The sequence below is a fragment of the Equus caballus genome, chromosome 13, assembly GCF_041296265.1.
Source record: "Equus caballus isolate H_3958 breed thoroughbred chromosome 13, TB-T2T, whole genome shotgun sequence".
NCBI classification, from domain to species: domain Eukaryota; kingdom Metazoa; phylum Chordata; class Mammalia; order Perissodactyla; family Equidae; genus Equus; species Equus caballus.
In genome coordinates, this window is record NC_091696.1 from 48,807,436 (window position 1) to 48,829,703 (window position 22,268).

Sequence of the window (22,268 nt, forward strand, 5' to 3'; positions counted from 1 at the left end):
TGTTTCTCCCAGCAGGAATGCACTCCCCTTGCATCTTCCTCAGCTCAGGAGTCTTTCCAACTACCTGCACCAGGTGCTGTCACCGTACACTGTTTAATGCTCTTCCTGTCCCTTCGTACCCACTTAACCATGCCTGATAATTCACGACTTTTTAAACCTGCATTCATGGTCTTCCTCCCGCACTAGAACATGAGTTCCGTGAGAACAGAGACCTTGGCTGAGCTTTCACGGCTCTGTCCCAAGGCCCACTATTGCATTTGGCACTTGGCCGGCATTCAATAAATGTCCAGGAGTGAATAAAAAATATGAATGAAGGAGTAAATCAATGAATGTATGCTCACATCCATTATTCTCTTTGGGCCTCATTCAATCCCAGGAGGGGGGTGCTATTATTATCTCCCTTTTACAGATGAGAAAACTGAGATTTAGAGACGTCCGGGCACTTGCCAGGGGCACCGGCTCTGATGTGGCAGAGCCTGGATCTCCTAGTTGGTTTTCTGTGCGCTTTCCATTGCATCGTGCCACACCAGGATGTGAGGGCTGAGTTATTTCCAAAGTCTAAGGAAGAGCGGGAGAGGAGTAGCTCATAAGCAAGCTGACTAAGCAGAGCACTGTCTCCCCCTCCCCCTCCTGGCAAACCAAACGGCTCCCTTCCTGTCCAACCCCAGTGGGATTCCTGTGTGGACAGTCTATTCTCTTGGACTCCACGTGAAGCCACCCCTCTCATACCCACGGCACAGAGTGGCCCAACGTCAGAGACACCATCACGGGGCCTCAGGAATATTGACTGAGAAACTAGAATGAGGATCCAGGTACGTGTTGGGGCCAGGACGTGAGCTCTAGAGCATGGTTTGGGTAGGCTCCCAAACCCATCCAGATCTGTGGATGTAACGGGTGGGTGGGTAGCAGAGGAGTTTTCTGTGTTCTGATCCTGAGCCCCAGACTTTGTGAGCCCAGGAGTTCTTTCATCTCTCTGAGCCTCAGTTTCTCCTCTACAAAGAGGGCATCATAACCATACCCATTCCAGAGGGTAGGGAGGACTAGAATAAGTCAGTTAAATAGAGCTCTCGACCTAAAGGCAGAGGCCACCATTAGCTCCGGGCAAAGCACTGCCCTTGACAATCATGGCCGGTGACCCACAAGCAGCAGAATCTCAGCCTTCAAAGAGCAAGGCTGTCTGTCCCACTTCCAGTTACCATCGTCATAACTCGCCCCTCGTCCCTGGCTGTGTTTCGGTCCACATCTCCGCTGGCCAAGAGTGAAGCCAGGATCCCAGGATGGGCCTTTGTATCTGAGTCCTTCGTCTCCTGGCACACATTCAGGCGGCGAGTGATTCTTTAACGACTCGGTAAATAGTCCTCCAGAAACATCTCGACCGGGATGGATGCCCTACCACGGAGCGCACGCAGCCCGTGCCACAGCACTTACACCCCATTAGGCTCTGGTCTCCCTCCAAGAGAATCCCAGGGAGAGAGGAAAGGAGGGGAGGACAGCACTGTCTCCAGGGCTCTCTGGAGGTGACAATGCTGGGGAAAGAAGGATAGATTTCCTCCTCGCCGCCATCTGGCTTTACGTGTGTCGAAACTGAGGCTCGGCTCACAGAGCTCCCAAGGGGTCGAGTCAGGATTTGAATCCGGATCTAACTGAATCCAAAGCCTTGCTTTCTCCACTGAGAAAGGAAGCTAAAGGACAAGGACACATTTCTGTCTGCGAAAAGCTGCTCTGTCCCCAGCTGTCTGTTTCCATCCCACCACGGCCAGGATTACAGCTGGCTCTCCTGCAGCCGCGCCAACAGAACCCGGCTTGAACGATAAGAGTATAGTCCAAGAAGGGGTTCAGACAACTGGGTGCTGTGTTTACACATCACTGCCACCTGTCCTCCCCAAAGTCCTGAGGTCCCCAAGTTGGTTCAGAATCCCCAACTGCTGGTGGCCATTCATTTATTACTATGTATGAGCAGGATAACTGAACTTACACAGTGCGAGGAGTGCAGCCTATGTGAGCTGCTTTGTTAGACACTCCGATCACATTGGGTTCTTTCCTTCAGAACTCCGTCCCATGATTGTTCTCTCAAAGCTAGGGTCCTTTGATCAATAGTTGTCTTGTACATCAGGATCACCACTAAGTCTTGTTCACTACTGTGTCCACATGTCTGACATGGAGTGGACATAATACACGCTGGCAGATGGATGGATGAGTGGATGGATGGATAGAGGGAGGGAAGGAAGGAAGGAAGGATGAATGAGTGGGTGGATGGATGAGTGGGTGGGTGGATGGATAGAAGGAAGGAAGGAAGGATGGATGGGTGGGTGAGTGGATGGGTGGATGGATGGGTGGGTGGGTGGATGGATATAGGGAAGGAAGGAAGGAAGGATGAATGAGTGGGTGGATGGATGAGTGGGTGGGTGGATGGATAGAAGGAAGGAAGGAAGGATGGATGGGTGGGTGAGTGGATGGGTGGATGGATGGGTGGGTGGGTGGATGGATAGAGGGAAGGAAGGAAGGAAGGAAGGGAGGGTAGATGGGTGGGTGGATGGATGGGTGGGTGGGTGGATGGGTGGGTGGGTGGATGGATAGAAGGAAGGAAGGAAGGAAGAGTGGATGGATGGGTAGGTGGGTGGATGGATAGAAGGAAGGAAGGAAGGGTGGATGAGTGGGTGGGTGGGTGGGTGGATGGATAGAAGGAAGGAAGGAAGGAAGGGTGGATGAGTGGGTGGGTGGGTGGGTGGATGGATAGAAGGAAGGAAGGAAGGAAGGGTGGATGAGTGGGTGGGTGGGTGGGTGGATGGATAGAAGGAAGGAAGGAAGGAAGGGTGGATGGATGGGTGGGTGGGTAGATAGAAAGAAGGAAGGAAAGAAGGAAGGGTGGTAGATGAGTAGAAGGAGGATGGACGGGTGGGTGGGTGGATGAATGTGCAATCTGGTGATCTACTGAGCCTTGTTCAGGCACAATTTGCAATTTGTCTGGCACGATGTTGCTGCCAAATTCAGCCTCACCAGGTCAACAGCCTTGAAATTCTCCCCAGATTTCTGGGGATTCCTCATTAGCTCCATTTCACAGATAAATAAACCAAGATGCAGAGAACAGCCTCGACCAAGGTCACCCCGGGGGTTAGTGACAGAAGAGCCAGGAGACTCAGGGTCTCCCAGTGCTCTGTCCAGGCCTCTCCTTCCCTCTCCTCCTGCCCCAGATGCCCTGAATCGCAGTTAACCCTGTGGCCAGAATGAGACATTCTTTGTGTTTTACATTCTTTTAACACGGAAATGCTTCCCACCCTCTCCCCACTCCAGCAAGCACCTGCTTCTGAGTTCTGGGTATGTGGACTAGGGCGAGGTTACCATCCTTGGTTACACCCATGATTCTCAAGCTCTAATGTGCAGAAGAAGCCAGTGGGGAGTCCTTTGTGGATTCCTGAGCCACATCCACAGAAACTGTCATTTAGTAAGTCTGCAGTGGGCTTGGGGAAACTACATATTTAAATAATTACTCCCGATAGTGCTAATGCAGGTGGCCCATAGGCTACACCTGGAAACACTGGCTTAGGCTGATGGAGGCGTTGATCTGGTCTGCTGGGGATGCCTGCCTGGATAGTTAGGTCCACAGACAGCCACACCAGGGGTGGTAGCATCTCCGATGACGAGATAGGAACAGAGGCTGGAGAATGGTGGTCAGGGACCCCCCATGTTGAGCTTTTGGTAGGGCCAAGTCTCCCTTGAGGGGAGCTTGGCAGCCCCTCTGGAGCAATCAAGCGCCCCCAGGGGTGGAGGATCAGCACCAGATGGAACATTGCTTATCCAAAGGAGCATCAATAAAGATGGCAGCCACAGTGGACAAGGGATCAGCTCCCTGTGCTCCCCGTAATCCCCCATGGGCTCCTGGGTCCTCAGTTGGTGTAGGATTCTTTTTTTTTTTTCTGGTGAAGAAGATTGGCCCTGAGCTAATATGTGTTGCCAATCTTTCTCATTTTGCTTGAGGAAGATTCACCCTGAGCCAACGTCTGTGCCCATCCTCCTCTATTTTGTATGTAGGATGCCACCACAGCATGGCTTCATGAGTGGCGTGTAGGTCTGCACCCAGGATCTGAACCCCAGGCTGCCAAAGCAGAGTGAGCAAACTTAACCACTATGCCACCGGGCTGGCCCCAGTCTAGGATTCTTAAACAAGCCAGTGGACTGGAGGCGGGAGGCCTGCTGAGGACTAATTTCTGATTTTCCTGGAACCAGGAGTTGAAGTGTAGAGTCCGATTCAATTTAGAAAGATCCCGAAATAACGGTGCTCGTTGTTCTCAAGTATTGAGTAGAAAATTCATACCAGTACCTCTCCTTATTCTCCTGGAGCAGACCCAGGCCTGAAAAGAGGGTTTTCTGGGGCTTCCATGCTGAAGCTCCCGCTCACTCTGGTTTTGCGTGAAGTGAGATATACTGGAGACCCAGTGAGAAGCTACGAGCTCCTGGGAAGGAGTTAGTCTCTCTGGGTTATAGTTTCTACCTCTTCAGGAAAAAAAAAAAAAAGGTGAGATAATTCCTGCTTCGTGCAATTAAAATGACTAAGAGGGATGCCCCAGGAGGACCTGCTGCTGCCATTTTTAACTGAGCATATATTATGTCACGGGCATTTTATTGCAAACAATTGCATGTAAAAGAGGCATCATTTCTGCTCTCATGGGACCCTTAGTAAGTATGAATTACTTAACCCAAGGTCCTCTGACTTTCTTAAACTACACTATTGTACTGACTTTCCCCACACCACCAAGATAGTCTCAGCCAAGTCCTCTTTGTTTGTCAATGCTATTTTATTGAGGATGGCCATATGCCAGGCCACGTGCTCAAGGCTTTGCACATATCGTCTCTCAATTCTCATAACAACCCACCCAGAGATAAGAGTGTTATTCTTCCTGTTATGAAGAGGAGGAAACAGACTTGGAAGTTCACTCTGTTTTGTGGCAGAATTGAGATGCAAATCCAGGCAGTCGGACCCCAAATCCAGACCCCTAGCTCCTTCAACATATTGCCCGACGTGTAAAGGCAGGAGTGGGACCACCCCCCACCTGGATCCAAAGTCAAAACGTTGTGCATCTTATCCTCCTGCCAAAGTCCCGTGCGTGCCAGCCCACCCGACTGTGGCCTCAGCCAAGAGTTCATTTCTCCTTCCGTCCACTTGAATGATTTCGTTTTCCCTCTGATTCCTGGCCTAGAAACCGCTCTGCTGAAATGCCACTATGGGGCAGGCCCTTTAATTGCTTCCTGAAGGAGCCTTTGGTGCTCTTCTGAGAGCCCTGATTGGAAATTTTAAAGAATTATAATTTCCCAAAGCAAGCTGTCATTAAAATTCCACGAACCTCACAGCTCGCATCTTAATCTCCCCCTGGTCTGGGCTCAGGCTGGCATCTTTTCGTCGCTTCCCAGGGGTTGACCTGGGGAGGGGCCCTCCAACTCCCTCTCTGGGTCTCCCCCTGCCGGCCTTGCAGGGCTGGTATGAGGTTCACCTGGGGAGGCGTATGTCGGTTCTTAGGGCTTGCCTGGGAAACTAGGCCCTCAATATTCAGCTAAATGAGGCCAAACCCTGAATTTCACTGCATTCCAGAAGGGGCAAGTGACTTGCCTAAGGTCACAACTAAAGATGTTTTCTCAATTGTTATTCTAGCATCTTCACAAGTCCAATATTTCATAAGGCTTCCTCCTCTTCCCCGTGGCCCCAGGAGACTTTAACCAGTGTGGGAAATGGGGTAGACAGGCAAGGCAGAAGACGGAAGAACAAAGGAATTTAAATTTACCTCATGCTCACTGTGTTCTGGTCCCTTTGATTCAATAATCCTCTGAGGAAAGGGCATCGGCCCCATTTTCCAAATAAGGAAATTGAAACTAGAGAGGGTAAGTAACCTGACCATGGTCACACAGCAAATAGACTCTCCAGTTAGGACTGTGAAGTTCACCCTCTCTCAGCCCATCACACAGCCAACCTGGAACTGAGCCTCAGTACACCCAGGATCCCCATGGGATGTGGCTATGGCTCCAGGAAGAAGTCTACTTAAACGTCCCAATTCTCTGCGCGAGGCTCTGTCAGCCAGTGTGGAGGTTTTAAAATATATCCACAAATTCTTTGAGACTCCTTCTTTCAAAAGGTGGAGTCAACCCCTCCACCTCCCCCCCAAGTCTGGGCTGCACCCTCTTCTTGGGAACCGTAACAAACTATCTTTTAATGGCCGTCATCTTCTGATCCACTGGCCTTACAATACCTCATGTTTTCCATCAGTACACTCGATTTTAACACACTCAGGTGCGTCCTGTCCTTCCTGCAGGCCTCAGCGTCCCAATCTGGAGGAGAGTCACACAGTAGGTCAGTTTCTTGACCTCACTCTGAAGTCCTGTGACTCTTGCCATACTTTATGTATTTCCTTAAATGAACTCCCTTTTTAAAAAGTAAAGAAATGGAGTCTAAAAATACGCTTTATGGACGTCATAGGTAATCATAAAAATAAACACGATGGGCACAATGAATATAATGAGCCAGGTCCAGTTGTCCTTCCAGAGCTCTGTGCCTGTTTGTGATAAAGGGAAGCTGGCGAGCTCTGGAGAGGCGCGAAAGCCACACCTGCATCCATCTGAGCCTTTCTCCCGGACAGGATCAGAGAGATGGATGGAAAATGGAACGGCAGCACACCCCTCGCTGGGACTTCCTGTGTCCCACGCCGCCCCGTGTCCACATAAAACCATTCTGTGGCCTCCAGGGCTCCCAGACCTCATTATTGCAAACACTGAACTCATTCATCCTCTCCGGCAAGCTTCCACATGGCATTTCAGGGCAGGAAGGCCCAGAAGGAAGGCCCGGAAGGAGGATGATCAAAGCCGACCTCCCTTTGCATGTCAGAAAAACACAATAAAGTCTGCTGGACCTAAAACAATAGGTTGGCCCCCTAAGGGGTCAGGCAATCTCTGTTTTCTGTGTGGTTGTACCTAACTCGTGGCTTCTCTCCCTGAGTTGGCCCATCCCTAAAATGTGGGGACCTCACCCCAATGGCCCTATTGTCCTAGAGATCCCCAGAAACAGGCTGAGGATCAGAGCTGCCCTTGTTTAGTTGCTCCTGTGCACACACACACACACACACACACACACACACACACACACATACAGACACACACACACACACTCTCCCCCACTGGCCTCCATTTGCCTCGGGGACACCGAACAGGAATTGCATTTAGTAATCAATTGACTCCCCTTGACTTGGTTTGGTGCCTTTTCTAAATAACAAGAGCCTGGCAACATCAGAACCTCGCAACAATCTTTATTAATGAAGCTCCCGGCACCGTGTGGAGAAGACACGGGCAGCATATGCAAACGTGCTAAGGAAATTATTTCCATCAGCTCCAGCTATTTGAAAGCAATTGAAAAGTTTCCATTTGAAGAAAAAGTAATTTTCCTGATGTGAGTTTCGAGAGCTGTTTGTCTGCCCCCACCAAAGGCTGCCACAGCTTCCCGGCTCTGTGCCTGCTACATTTTATTAAACCACAGCTAAGTGGCGTCATGCTGTTAAAATATTGTGTCGCTTTTTAAAGTGATATCATTACCTAATAATTTTGAGAGCTTTACCTTTTTTTTTTTTTTCCTTTGCCAGGAAGGGAAACGGACCAAATGGCTTGGCAGCTTCTCAGCGTCATATGGAGATGGGGCATGAGGGGCACTGGGGATTGGGGCCCAAAGTGTGCAAAACCAGCTATGGAGGTCACACGGGAAAGCATATATGAATTCTCCGTCTCATGTTTACAGAGAATTGAGAAAGACACAAAATGCAGGGAACCACAGCCAGAGGGACCCTGACCCCAGAGGTAGATCTTTCATGAAGCTACCGGAGCTTAAACTTCAGGACCCTACACCTGAATAGGCTTTTTTTTTTTTTTTTGAGGAAGATTAGCCCTGAGCTAATATCTGCTGCCAATCCTCCTCTTTTTGCTGAGGAAGACTGGCCCTGAGCTAACATCCGTGCCCACCTTCCTCTACTTTATATGTGGGACACCTGCCACAGCATGGCTTGACAAGCGATGTGTAGGTACATACCCGGGATCTGAACTGGCGAACCCAGGGCCGACAAAGTGGAACGTGCGAACTTAACTGTGCCATCGGGCTGGCCCCCTGAATGGGCTCTGGACCCTAATTTTATAATCATAATTTTGCCTCTTTTAAAGAGTGTGCTTGTTTTCTATTGCTTCCCGGCAAACTACCATAAACTTAGGGGCTGAAAACAACACCCATTTATCAGCACACAGTTCTATGGGGCAGAAGTCTGGCATGGTGGGCGGGGGTCTCTACATGGGGCCTCACGAGGCTGAAATCCAAGTGTCGACCTGGCTGAGTTCTTATCTGGAGGCACTGGAGAAAAATCTGCTTCCAAGCTCATTCTTGTTGTTGGCAGAATGCAGCTCCCTGAGGTTGTAGGACTGGGGTTCAGTGCCCTTGCCAACTGTCAGCCAGGGGTAGCGATCAGTCCTCCAGACCTCCCGTATTTCTATTATATGGACCCCTCCATCCTCAAGCCAGTGAGAATACGTCAATTCTTCTCCCTGAATGTTTGACCTTCTCCTTTTCAACCAACTGGAGAAAGCTCTCTGCTTTTAATGGACCTGTGATTATGTCAGGCCCAGCCATATTATCTTCCTATCCTAGGGTCAACTGGCCGTATAACAATCTAATCACAGCAGTAAAATTAAATCTGCCATATCCACAGTTCCAAGGAATATGCAGGGCTTGTGCCTGAGAAGGGTGGGAAATCTAAGTGGGCCATTTTAGAAGGCTGCCTACCACCAAGAGATAAGCTTCAGGCCCCACAAAGCTTGGACCCACCTCTGCTTGATCCCTTGTACTGGAAACTCTCCTTTGGATCATTTGAATGACCTCAAACTGATCCTGGGTCTTTACTCTCTTTTTCGGAATCAACTTCTCAAAAATTCACTATGCCATCCCTCCCAACAGCCTACTTACAAAGTCAAAATGGAGTTGAGTGTGCAAGGTGGTGGTGGTGGTCACCTGTTGGTCTTTCTGGAAACCACTCTCCTTCTCTGTTGACAGCCCTCTGATTTCCGTTCCTGTCAAATTGTCCTCCCACCATAAGCCTGTGTGGTTCAGACCAAAGCCCCCTCTCCAAGGATCAGCAAGTGATGCTTATTTGGTCAGCTCCAGAGCCTTCTCTTCTTGATATCAGTTCTGGGCATCTGGATGGTTAAATGACCAAGCTAACCCAAAGCAGATTGGTGGAAACTACTAGAAAGGAGCTTTTTTCTCTTTTCTGTTGAGGACATGAGCAATAAGGAAGATACACCTGGAGTTGAAGGAGTAACCAGGCGGAGTCTAATAATGAAGACAGTCCAGAAGAGCATCCCTGAGAGCAGAGAGAAGTGGGTCCTAATTACGTCATTTGAGCTTTTTGATCCTACTGAGCCTAAGGTTAGACTAACCTTGGACAAACTAATTTATTTCTCTTTTATTCATCCATCTATCCATCCAACCATCCGTCCATCCATTGTTCTTTCTTTTAAGCTATTTGGTATTGAGTTTCCGTCCCTTCGATCAGAAGACAAATGTAGATGCTCCCATAGCCAGCATTCATCCTATTCTTCCATTCTACTCTCTCACAAGCACCGCCCCCTCCCTATCCCCGCCCCTTCTCCAGCCAGACTGAAATGCATGCCATTCCTGGGCTTCCATCTTCATTCAAGACCCTCCCATTGCCTGGCATCCATCTTTCTCCTCTGCTCATCCACGTGATACTCAACTCTAATGATTCTCTATTGGAGATGTCTTACCGTGCTCCTCCACCCTAATTAAGAGTTAATTTTGTCATTTTCTTGACTCTCAGAAGACTTTGTATGTACCTATCTACCTTCTAGTCATACTCCCTTTTGCCTGCTCTTGGCTAGTCCCATCCTGTGTGTGGCACACCATAAGTACCAGCTATGTGTGTGTGTTGGGTGCGGGTGGGGGGATCTACCATCATTTCTATTTTAAGATCAAAGAAACAGAGGTTCGGTGAGGTTGAGTCAGACCAACCTGAAATCAAAATCTATAATCTTAACCACTATAAAGTCTTTTACTTAATTATCATATCACCATTAATACTGTTATTAATATTGATAGTAAGAATAAGTACACCTTATCACATACTGAGTCTCTGCCTTGCAATGTGGTAAGAGTAATTTAAATAGATTAAGTAAACCTCCTTTAGTCTTCAAAGCCATCTTCTAAGACAAACGCTAATGTGATGCTGTTTTACAGGTAAGGAAACTGAGTCCCAGAGAGGTTAAATGATTGCCCAAGGTCACACGACTTGAATTTGAACCCAATTCTCCTTTAAGAAGTGGTGCTTTTGGCCACTGCATTTGCAATTCTTGAAAAGAGAGGGAGAAAGAAAGAAAGATCAATTGAATTTAAATGTGGGTGTGAACTTGAACATGCTGCAGAGACCTGTGCATTCAACCTCAAAGACCCCTGAGAATCATGGCAAGAGGGGCTCAGAGGATGGGTGAAAACACCCAGCAGGAAGCAATGTCCCACTTCCACCCCTTCCCAAGGAGACCATTGTCCCTGGGTCCAAAGCAACACCTGGGTCAAAATCTCCATTTTCAATCACCCAAACCAGTCGGTCTGGACTGTGTGTTTAAGCAGGATTTTCTTTCTTTCCTTTTTTTTTTTAAATTGGAAGGAAGCTTTAAACACTTTGAAAGTGGCCTCAGGGACCAGCTCACAGCATGCTCTGCATCTCCTCCTTTTCAGGCAAGCGTCCCTGCAGCCACATTGCAAGCTCTGTTTTCAATTACAAAAGCTTGTTTGAACACGGGCTGTCACAGAGGCTGTTCAAACAGGCTTTTGTAATTGAAAAGGAGGAAAAACAAAAGATTTCTAACCTTCCAAAGCCAGGGTGGGAAGGAGCTGGTGAGACAATTGTGGAACCAAAATGGCGGTCCATAGCATGGGGATCGGGGCCAGCCAAGGAGGCAGGTGGGCTATTTTGATTGGGCTGAAGCACACTGGACTAAGGACATAGAACCTCGTTCAATGTCACTCCCCATTCCACCTTCCCCCCAGCCTTAGGCAACCACTAGTCTACTTTCTGTCTCTGGATTTACATATTCTGGACACTTCGTATAGATGTATTCATTTTTCCTACTTAGCAGAATGTCTTCAAGATTCATCCATATTATTGCATGTATCAGTGTGTCATTCCTTTTTATGGCTGAATAATATTCCACTGTATGGATATACCACCATTTTGTTTACCCATTCATCAGTTGACAGACACTTGGGTTGTTTCTACCTTTTGGCTATTGTGAATAATGCTGCTGTGAACATTTGTGTGCAGGTGGTAGGGACGAGGAGGAAACCCTTAACTCGATGGACGTTTGCCTGCCAAGGTGAAGGGTCTGAGGACTGATGCTTAGGAGAGGCAAGTTTTGATGTGGAGAGAGGGACCAGGTCTGCATGGACAATCAGCTCTAGTAGGAGTCTGTGCTGAAGGGCATCAGATTGGAAAGTCCCAGGCTTCTGGCTGGAAGAGCAAAGAGTATGCAGAGAGAAAGAGAAAGCCCCTGGCAGCAACTTAGGGTGCCACATTGTGGATTTGCCTAGAGAAAGCTCTCATCTTTACTGAGCATCCAGGCTCTTCAAAGGAGAATCATCAGCCAGACCTTGTTCCCCAAATCCTGGGACCCACAGAATCACCATGGTCCTGAGGAAGGGGGACAGCATCTCAAGTCATAAGCTGGGGGCAAAAACCACGAAGAGAGACTCACATGGTCAGGATGTTCCTGGGATGGTGGGAAAGTCAGGGAGGTCTCTGAGGGTCCCTAAGAGAAATGCAGGAGGGCCTGGTGGTTACGAACTGTCTCTGGAGGCAGAGTACCTGGGTCTGAGTTCACAGGTGGCCCCTTCAGGTGTGACGTGAGTGTAGATGCTTCAATCTCAGGTGGTGGGGGCACCACCACCCCATGCCTTTGCTTGAGGGAAGGACCTTGCTACTCAACAGCAGCCCATGGCTCCTTCTCACTCAGTGGGGTCCCTCCCAGCCTTGTTCTGAGGGCCCCCCAAAGTCCCCTGTGAGCCACCCTTGAGGCTCTCAGGCCGGCTTAGTGACTCCTAGAAGGGGACATTCGGGGAAGAAGACCCCCCCCCCCCACCACCACCACAGCGTTCTTCTTCTCCGTTTTTGTTAGAGTTTATTATTTTTCTTATTTAAATTGTAAATTTCTCTTCTGTGGAAGTCTCACCTAAACTGCCCTATCACCACGACATTAGCAGCCGTGTCCCCCTCTGGTTACAGATTTTTCTGATCACTCGCTTGCGTGCATCATTGGGTGCAGAGCGAAAATTATCAGCTGCTCCAGCAACCGGCTAGAGAGGTTAATGTGGAAACCATCCCCGGCCTCCCAGGGAGTCCTCCCGGAAGTGGTGAGGGGAGAGAGCTGGCTGAGGCTGTCTCTGTCCCCGCTCCCCAGCTAGGGCTGGGGAAGGATGAAGAGCCTGTCCCTGCCCCCCAGCTCGGGAGCACAGCCAGGAAAGGAGGCAACATGCCCGTGTCTGCCAAGCCCAGTGGTTGCAATCTTTCAAAGGCTTGAATATTTTACACTTCCCTCTGTGGCTGGGCTCACATGCAGAATGGAGCGCGATCGCCCCTGAATTCCAAATTTACTTTGAGTAATTAAACTCATTTATTTCCATCTGAATACACTCTGGGGTTGAAGGAGTTTGTGGAAATCTGGGTAAGAAGAATGAATAGATAAATTATATGGGGGTGGGTTGGTTACTGATGGAAAGTAGCGGGGTGGGGGGGGATGACTTAAGCTAGGGGTAGATTTCTGCCAAAAGGGGCTGGGGATTCTGCATGGTGGTGGAAAGTGGGGTTGGGCTCTCAGAAGAAGCCCGTGTAGGGCCTGGTGTGTGGGGACTGTCTGCCCTGAGTCAGAAAGAAACTTCCGGCATGTTCACCTTGCTCCAGCAAGACCAGGAAGCAGGCAACCTCTATCTTTAACTGGGTCTCCCCCACCTGTGGCTTCTCCCTCTTTCTTTCCTTTGCCCCCTCTTTCTATCCTTCCTTTCCCCATTTTTTTCATCTCTTCATCACCCTTCAAGAAAGAGTTGCTATTATCAATAGTCTCATCAATATCAATGAGCGGTTCCATCTCAAAACCAGTTTCATCCTGATGCCCTCGTTGGTCCTCCTGAGTCCAATAAGATTCTTTTCCCATCTGAATGCTCCCCAACCCCTCCTCCCTCCCCTCACTAAGCCATTTTGCTTCTGCCTTTCATCGGGTTCTACCTTGTGCTATAAGTGATTTATATAAAAATTGCAAGCCCTCCAAAGACATAGCATCTGAACATCTAAGTTGGTGAAGAAAGATATTCTCCTAGAGAGAGTGGATGAGACAGGGAGAGATTCTTGTCACATCAGAAGCCACCAGAAAGTCAAGCATGAACTGGAACAGGACCACAGCTCCTGCTTCTCGGTCTTTCCCAAACCCCACTGCTTAATAGGAGCTTTCTGCTCTCTGAGATGCTTGGCGTGATACTTACATCCTAACAGGGGTGCTCAGCAATGTTTACGGAATTGCACAGACTTTGGACAGGTTAAGTTCAATTCCCACTATCACATCCGAGATGGAACGTGGATCAGAACTGATGATTTCCGCCGTCCGTGGGGTCCCCTGCTTAGCATCACACAGGGGAAAGGAGAGCAGATTCCTCAGTTTCCCTTCTTGCATTGTACATATTCACATGCCACGGTCACAAAGATGAATACACAACTCCATTGGGCAGGAAATGTTTGGACTTTTCCATTAAGTTTGTGGTTTTCACGCATCTGTTTTACTGTCTTCTCAATCAGTTGTGAAACTTGTAACGTTTAGCAGGGGCGGTTTTCCAACACGCCCTCCTGAAGGATATTTTATTCCTGATTCCACACCAACTGAATTATCCAGTGAAGGCCTTGCATCTCACAGACCGTGATCTTACCTGAGCATTCCCCTTGTCTCCAGACCGGCCTCCTTGGTTGAGAGCTTTCAGCTGCCCCTGGAAAGGACACCTCCCAGTGCCCAGCACAGAGCTGCCTGTCCAGCTGTGGTGATGAGGACAAGGGAGCCAGGTCAAGACCAGCACGGCAAAGACTCAAAAAGCTGTGATCGGTTCCTCAAAAAGTGAGAGAATTGCCATATGACCCACTAATACCCAAAAGAATTGAGAACATGTGCTCAAACAAGTACTCGCACACCCATGTTCATAGCTGCACTCTTCATGACAGCCAAAGGGTAGACACAGCCCATCAACAGATGAATGGACAAACAAAACGTGGAATATTCATACAATGGAATATTATGTTTCCATTAAAAAGAACAAGGTGCTGATACATGCTACAACATGGATGGAAACGGGATGCTAAGCGGAAGAAACCAGACACAAAAGGCCAAATATTATCAAATTCCATTTAGATGAAATATCCAGAATAGGTAAATACATAGGGACGGAATATAGACTAGTATTTGCCAGGGGCTGGAGGAGGGGGAATGGGGAGTGACTCTTTAGTGGCACAGGTTTCTCTTTGGGGTGATTAAAACGTTTCAGAAACTAGATAAAGGTGGTGGTTACACAACAATGTGAAATCAAATACCACTGAATTGTTCACTTTAAAATGGCTAATTTTATATTAAGTGTATTTCATCTCGATTTTCAAAAAAGAGCTGTGATCTTTTCTTTGGGCTTTCAATAGGATGACCACATAATTTGTTGTCCAATCTGGGATATTTTAGAGGGCTTTTAATAATTAAACTGGGGCAACATGCATTTGCCAAATTTCACCAAAATGTCAGCAATTTCTACATTATTTCTACACACCCAAATGACAAGTATAGACATCTCAACTAATTTTCTAGATGCCTACATGATGTCGGGTGAGAGGCCATAGGTTAAAACTGCCCAGCTCTCTGGCATTGGGAAATGAAGTGCATATGTGATTCCTGCCCAAAGTTTCGAGTCCCGGGCTCTCCCATGCCTCAGGTCTCTGCATCCGCTGTTCACTCTCCCTGGAATGTCCTCCCTCCTTGGGCACCTGTGAAAGCACCATTCCCGGCCGCCTGAACTAGAGACAGCTGCCCTGAGGTACCTCCCTGAGTTCCCAGACAGAGTCGGGTGTTGCTTCTTGCCTGTCCTCGTTTATTGCACTTATCACTGTCATTGCACATTTGCCTCACCCCCCTCGACTGTCACCAACTTGAGGACAGGAAGGACATCTTGTTCAAATTCCCAATCACAATGGCTACATTGACACTCTTGAGTAAATCTTCGTGCACTGAATGCACTAATCTTAATTGAGACGGGGAATGCATGTGCTCATTCATTCATTTAACCCACTTTGACGGACCACCACCTATCTGCCAGGTACTGGTGATACTCAGCGTCAAATCCTGGTGAGGGTGGTCTCCGATCCCAAGTTGCCCAGGGTCCAGTGTTGGAGGGAAAATGTGAAATTGCAATTGTGATGAGGGATACAGAGAACCGCAGGCTGCTGCTGACTTCTGAGCGCTTAGGATACGGGATTTGACCTGGTCAGGTAGGGCCTCCTTAAAGGATGGGGATCAAGCTGAGCTCCAAAGCCCAGGGAGGAGAATCTGTGAGGTGGGGAGAGTGTAATGGCAGGAGGAACAGAGTATGCAGTGAAGAAGGCCATAGCCCAGCAGCTGAAGGGAAGTTGGTGCAGCTGGAAGAGGGTGGGAGAGAGAGGGAGAGGATGAGGTATGGAGAGGAGAGGAGGGAAGGGAGGAAGTGAGGCTGGAGGGGACCAAAGGGTAGGCCATGTAGTGGGAAGTCATTTTAAATAGGGAAGTGGTCCAATGCAGCTTGCGTCTCAGTTGAGAATGGGTTAGAAAATACATTTGAGGGACCAGGTGGGGAAGCAAGAGGGAGGATGTCAGGTATCCAGGTGAGAGATGGTGGTGGCATGGACCAGGGACATGGTCATTTCTGTACTGACACTATTTCCGAGCTTCCAGGAGAAAGGAGGCAGGACTCACCTCCATGTGTCCAGTGCCATTGAGCGGTGACCTTGGGCTTCCTCATACCCTAGTTCATTCCTTCCTTTCTTAAATGCCAGGAGAGCATCATCGGGGACCCAGAAAGCCACCCCTCAACCTCCCCGCTGCCCAACATGGCTCCCATAGGTGGTGTCAGAACCATGTGGGGATTCCCACCTTCTTTCACTGGGATCATTATCAGGTCCTGACCCGCTAGAAGATCTTGAGAAAACTGCTCAGCATCTTGAACCCTCTGTTTCTTCATAAAATGAAGATGGTTCATAAGAGCCCCAAATCTCCCAGGATGTTGGGAGGATTCAATGTGAGATTCACATAAAGCACTGAGCAGAGTGCCACTCAATGCTCTTATTAAGTAGGATCCATTATATTATTGCCAATATTATCATGTTCTAAAACGGGAGCCCTTTGTTAAACTTCTCCTCTAGAGTGTGGACTCTTTGAAGGGTAGACGCTTGGTCTATTTCCCTGCGTTTGAAAGAGAGCCTGGCATCCTGTGGGTGCTCAGTGAACAGTAATGTGGAAAAATGGGACTGAAAACTGACCCACGGATTCCAAGCTGTAACGCAGGTTACAGTGAGGACATGCTGGCAGATCGGGTCGAAGGGAGAAAGGAGATGAATCAGGAGCCCTTCTGACTCAATTCATTCTCCTCTTACCCCCCCACCCATGAACATCCTGGGGCATGTCTGCATCCAAGACAGGTGACAACACCTGTGGGCGCATCCTACCGGCTCAGCCGAATTCCACAGCCAGGCAGGAGCTACCTACGGGATGTTAAACCTTCTTCCTCCATCAGTGGAGAGCTTTTTCTTTTGACTAAGAGGATGTCATTTCCCACTCTCTCCCAGCTCAATCCAGGAGTTGTGCCTTCGAGAAGTTAAGCTAACAACGCAGCAGCCGTGGCGGCAGCGATAAGCAGCTTAGCATGGGGGGCTGGTGCTGACCTGGCAGCTTTCTCACCTGACAACCACTTGTGGCACTTATGAGAAGGGAAAACGAGAATTATCTTTCCCTCCTGGGAGATCACCCTCTTGCTTCCTCAGAAATTAGTTCCAAGGCCAGGATGCAGTGGGGGGTTCAGCACTTCTGAATTACAAAGGGAAAACGCTCGGGGGAGGGCTACCCCAGACCCTTACAAAAGCTTAAACCTGACAGTAAACAGCCTGATTTAGATAGAAGTGATGGTCAAGCAGAGATCTCTTCCCTAAGACTTTTCTGAGCATATTCTTCCAAGTGAAGAGCTGGGGAAAGGAGGAAGAGAAAGAAAGAAGAGAGAAAATGAGCCAGGAAGACAGAAAGTAAGAGTATAGCATCCTCCAATAAGGGAAAAGGAATTAGGAATGATCAGGGCTGTTATGGATAAAGTCACCTACCCTGCTATGGTGTCAAAGAAAAAGTAGCCCTTTCATCTGTGCTGATCGCCGAAGTATCAGAGAGCCAGTTCAGACACTGCATGGATTATTAGAATTTCCTGCTTCAAGCTGTCCAATGCCTTCCATTTGTACTGAAGATAGAGCTTAAAACCCTTAACATGGTCCACAGGGACCTGCATAATCTAATCTCACATCTACCAAGAGGCAGGCATTATCAGCTGCTTTGAAGGCTGCCGAGATGAATAAGGCAGCTCCGGCCAGGGATGTTGTGCGCAGTTCGCAGGGTAGAGTCCGGAACTCAAAGAAGCAGCCCAATGTGGTCATCATGGATTTGAATATGAGGACAGTTTTTTTGGCCTGTGACAGTAATATGTCATATTAGTTGTCTTCCCAAAACTTTTCTGACCACCTACTAAAAGAAGGTCTTCCCTGTTATTCTCTATGATATCATCCTTTTATTTTCTTTACAGCACTTAGGGCTACCCAAAATTATATTACTTGTTTACTTTTTACTGTCAGTCTTCCCTGCTAGAATGTGAATTTCATGCAGGCAGGGACCTTGTTGATCTTCTTCACTCTCTCTTCTCAGCTCGTAAGGAAGAAGTAGGCACGCAATTGTTTGTTGACTGAATGAATGGATGTCATGAAAGTACAAGTCTCGAGTGGTACCTTAGTCTCTGGAGTGCTTTAGCCAGCTCTAGCATCCCAAAACATGGAAAGGATTTGATAGCCAGCTGAGTCACGTTGACTCTATCCAAACTGTGTGAGAGCAAATGGATGGAAATGGAAAGCACAAGCCAGATCAGTGACAACTTGCCCTCTTAGGAGCTGTGAATTCATGGAGGATGCAAATAAAATGGTCCATCTCCATTCTAGATACATAGAAGAAAAAAAGACAGTGGGCAGTGAAACGTAGTGCTGTAGGTAGCCTCTAAGACAGCCCCCAATGATTCCCACCTCCTGGTGTTCATGACCTTGAGTAACTCCCTCTCCTTAAGTAGGGACTCAACCTAATGACTCACCTCTAATGAACAGAATACAGCAAGAGCGATGTCATGTCACTTCCAATATTAGGTTATAAAAAGACTGTGGCTTCCAACTTGGAAACCCTCTGGTTCTCAATCTTGCTCTCTTTGTCTCTCTCTCTCTCTCTCTCTCTCTCTCTCTCTCAGATCACCAGCTGCCATGTTGCAAGGACACCCAAGCAGTCTATAGAGAGGTCCACATTGTGAGGATCTGAGACTGACCAGTAACCGCATGAGGGAGCTTAGAAGCACATCTTCTGAGACCTGCCAACAGCTGCATGACTGAACCTGGAAGAGGATCCTTCTGCCTTAGTCCAGCCTTCAGATGAGAGTGCAGCCCTGGCTGGCAGATTGACGGCAACCTCATGAGAAACTTCAAGCCAGGGATATGCAGCCAAACCGCTCCCTGATTTCTGGTCCACAAAAAATTGAGGATAATAAACCTCTGTTGTTTCAAGCCACCAAGCTTTGGGATAATGCGTTACACAGAAGTAGATAACTAACACACATAGGAAGACATCTTCTAGGCACTGCTAACTCAGAATGGAGATGGTTTCCCACATTATTCTTGGACTGTTTCGGGGCCATGGCTTCCTTTCCTCCTGGCCACTGTCACCAAATGAGGAGACAACAGCTTGGAAGTCCCCAAGGTATGTCATTAAAATTGGGGATCAATGCCTCCAATTCTGTGTCAAACAGACCTGGGTTCGAACTCTGACTCTGTCAACTGCAAGGTCAGTGGCAAGGAACAACTAAGTTTCTTACCACCTCTTAACCTTAGTTTCCTCATGAGTAGAGAGAGGGGAGTGACAGAATCTACCTTGTCCACCTCTTAGCTCTGGTGTAAAGATAGATGGAGTTAATACACTCAAAGTGCTTAGCATGGTGCCCAGCACGTGGTAGGTGCTAACACAATGTTAGGTGTTATTTTTATCTTACTGGGCCATTAACAAAGGTCAGGTGCAGGATCCTTGGTATTTTGACAGAGTCACCAGAACATTCAGAACATTGTTTCTCCTGAGCAAGGACCTGATCATACACCTGTGTAAGTTCAATAACCTCATACATGGGGTGACGGGGGCAGTCAATAAATAACTGTGGAATATATAAGAAGTTGGGCGTGTATTTGTGTGTGGTTTTCTACTTGTTAAGCCAGGTCACTCTCATTTTATCCTTATAATATCTCCATGAGGCTCATTTCTAGACAAAGAAAGAGAAGCCAACACACAGCTACTAAAGGTAGCTCAGAAATGTTGAGGGACTTGACTAAGGTCACACTCTTAGACTTAGCTCAGACTTGGGTTTTCTGACACCAACGAGAGTGCTTTTCCTGAATGGTTTAATTCTTTTGCAAAGCTGGCCATGGAGCCAGCCATCCTGCTTCCTCTCTGTCCCCAAGTTCTCAGGCCAGAACTGGACGAGCTCCTGGCACTTCCCCCATGGACCCCTCCCTTTGTTATACTTCTTCCTCATTAGAACCTCACTTTCATTGCCAAACCCGTCCTCCCAATCTCGTGTCAACTCTGCCACCTCTAATTATTTCACTGTAATTATTTTTCCTTAACAAAGGAGATAAAACTAATCATAACATCTTTTTGTAAGCCTCCAAGAGTCATGCTTAAATTACTGCACCAATTTGAAAGCCCCAGCAAGCAAATAGGAAATAATTATACTTTTATCTGGGTTGTGGCTGGTGTTTTGCCAGATACCTACTAAGTTCTTCTACAAAAACAAGAGGTCACAGGCAGAAAAATGACTTTTTCATGAAAATCATTCAACTTGTGATGAGTCTTTCTCCTGGAAATTTGCGACGTGGAGGGGACTAGAGTGATGTGGGAGGAGCTGGAGGAGCCGGGATGGCTCCAAGGTGCCCCCAAACCACACTGTTCTCGGGGTAGATGCCCAATCTCTGATTAGTGCAAAGCTGCCATCGGGTCACTCCTCCCGAGGAGGAGCTGAATGTGTGTGCCTCAATGGGGCACAAAGTGAAAGAAATGGCTAACATGTATTGCACACTTACTATAGGGTAAGCACTGTTCTAGGAAACTGGCGTGCCTTGCCTCTTTTAACCACTGTAACGGCCTAAGAGGTGACAGTCAGCAAGCCCATTACATAGATGAGGAAACTGAGGCTAAATAAATTAGCCAAAACTATGAAAGTAGCAAATGGCAGAGATGGGTCTGGAGCTCTGGTCTGTTTTACCCTAAGATGATTGTTCTTTCCACCAATCCCTACTCTAGGTGGCACTTGGGTGGGGAGGAGAGGATGGAGGAGAACATGGACCCTTATTTTAGAGAGTCTTTGCAATCAAGCCTCTCCCCACGAGAACATCTCAGGACCTCCATCAGAAGATCTAAATGGGATTACGCACACGGTGCAGTGACTGATGCATTGAAGGCGCTCCATGCACGCCAGCTCCTTTGCTGTCTAACCTTCTTCTTAGGGAAGAAAATAAACACATAATGTCATGGAGGTGGAGAGTGAGAGACTAGGATGGTGCCCCAGGGAGGCCGTGCTTATCGTAACAGCAGAGGTCTCTGAAGATATGGCTGTGGCACGAGATAAGAGGAACAGGAACTTTAGCGCTTCAGATCTTCCACAAGTATCTAGTGAAAATCCTCATCAGTGATAACTTTGGAAGCAAAACAGAGGATGAAAGTACTTCTAGGGTGGACACAAATAGTGGAGTTCAAGTGTGAGGACTAAAGAGCAGGGTGGCTCTGTCCAGCCCAAATGGTAAGACCCTTTTCTGCCAAGTACCTCAACTTTAAGAGAGCCAATCAAATGACAGGCATCTTGGTTTTGTTCTCCCAGAAGCAGATGCTAAGTCAAAGATCCAAGCACAAGTAGTTTATCTGGGAGGTGATGGCAGGCATGGGAGGTGGGAAAAGGACCGAACTTGCATTATTAGGCAGATTACCACCATGGGTAACTGAAGCTTGATCCCATTGGGGAACACTGGGAGTCAAGTCAGAGTTATCCTACCCAAAGGGCATGGGGTCTGGGGTATTGGTGTACCAACTTCCATCTGTCACAGAACAGGGAGCCCTTCCAGGGGGAGTTAATTTGCCAGCACTTCCAGCCTGCACTGCATGCAGAGGAACTCAAATGGTTCCAAAAAAAGAAACTCTCAGGCAGAGATGTAGATGCTGCCAGCTGGAAGTTGGGTTGCTGTGCACCCTAATGGCAAGGACAGGATCAGGGACAAACCCAGAGACTGGAGGCCCTCTCCTCCTCTGACCAGGAAGCTACCCTGGACAGCTCCTTTCCCTCCTCTGCTAGCCCAGCCCTCACCCAATGATGTCATCTTCCTCCAGTCCATTGACCAGCCTCCAACCTCCAGAATCTTGCTATCTACCCTACCAGGTCCCTACCCTCCTGGTGCTCAGAAAAGACTCTCATAGTCACCATTGTCAGGACTTCCCTCTGCTTGAAGGCAGAGGGATGGACAAATTGACCCTCAGTTAAGCATTCTGAGCTGAAGAGGCACTGTCTTCCAGTCCAAGAAGACTTTGGAACCTCCTAGACCATGCATTGAGTTGGGGGTGCTGTGTAGCCAGGCAGTGGAAGCTGTGCCCCTCTCTATGTGATGCTAAGTGAAACTCCTCCCTGGAGAATAGCCTGAGGAGCAGGAACCTCCGGGTTGTATAGAGGTCTCCATCAACTCTACTTCTCTTTAATTCTGGGCACCTTTGCTGACCATTCTGGACGGCTAGACTGAACCCCCTGTAGTCAGGATGCCTTTCAGAGGGTTACTGAGGAATGAAAATGAGTCACAGATGATTGCAAGGCTCTGACGTCT

General features: G+C 48.2%; 1 protein-coding gene across 1 annotated transcript in view; it reads right to left on the reverse strand.

Moving 5' to 3' along the window:
- RBFOX1 (RNA binding fox-1 homolog 1) overlaps positions 1-22,268 on the reverse strand; it is a 1,973,933-nt gene that overhangs the window by 1,435,974 nt on the left and 515,691 nt on the right. The window lies entirely within an intron of this gene.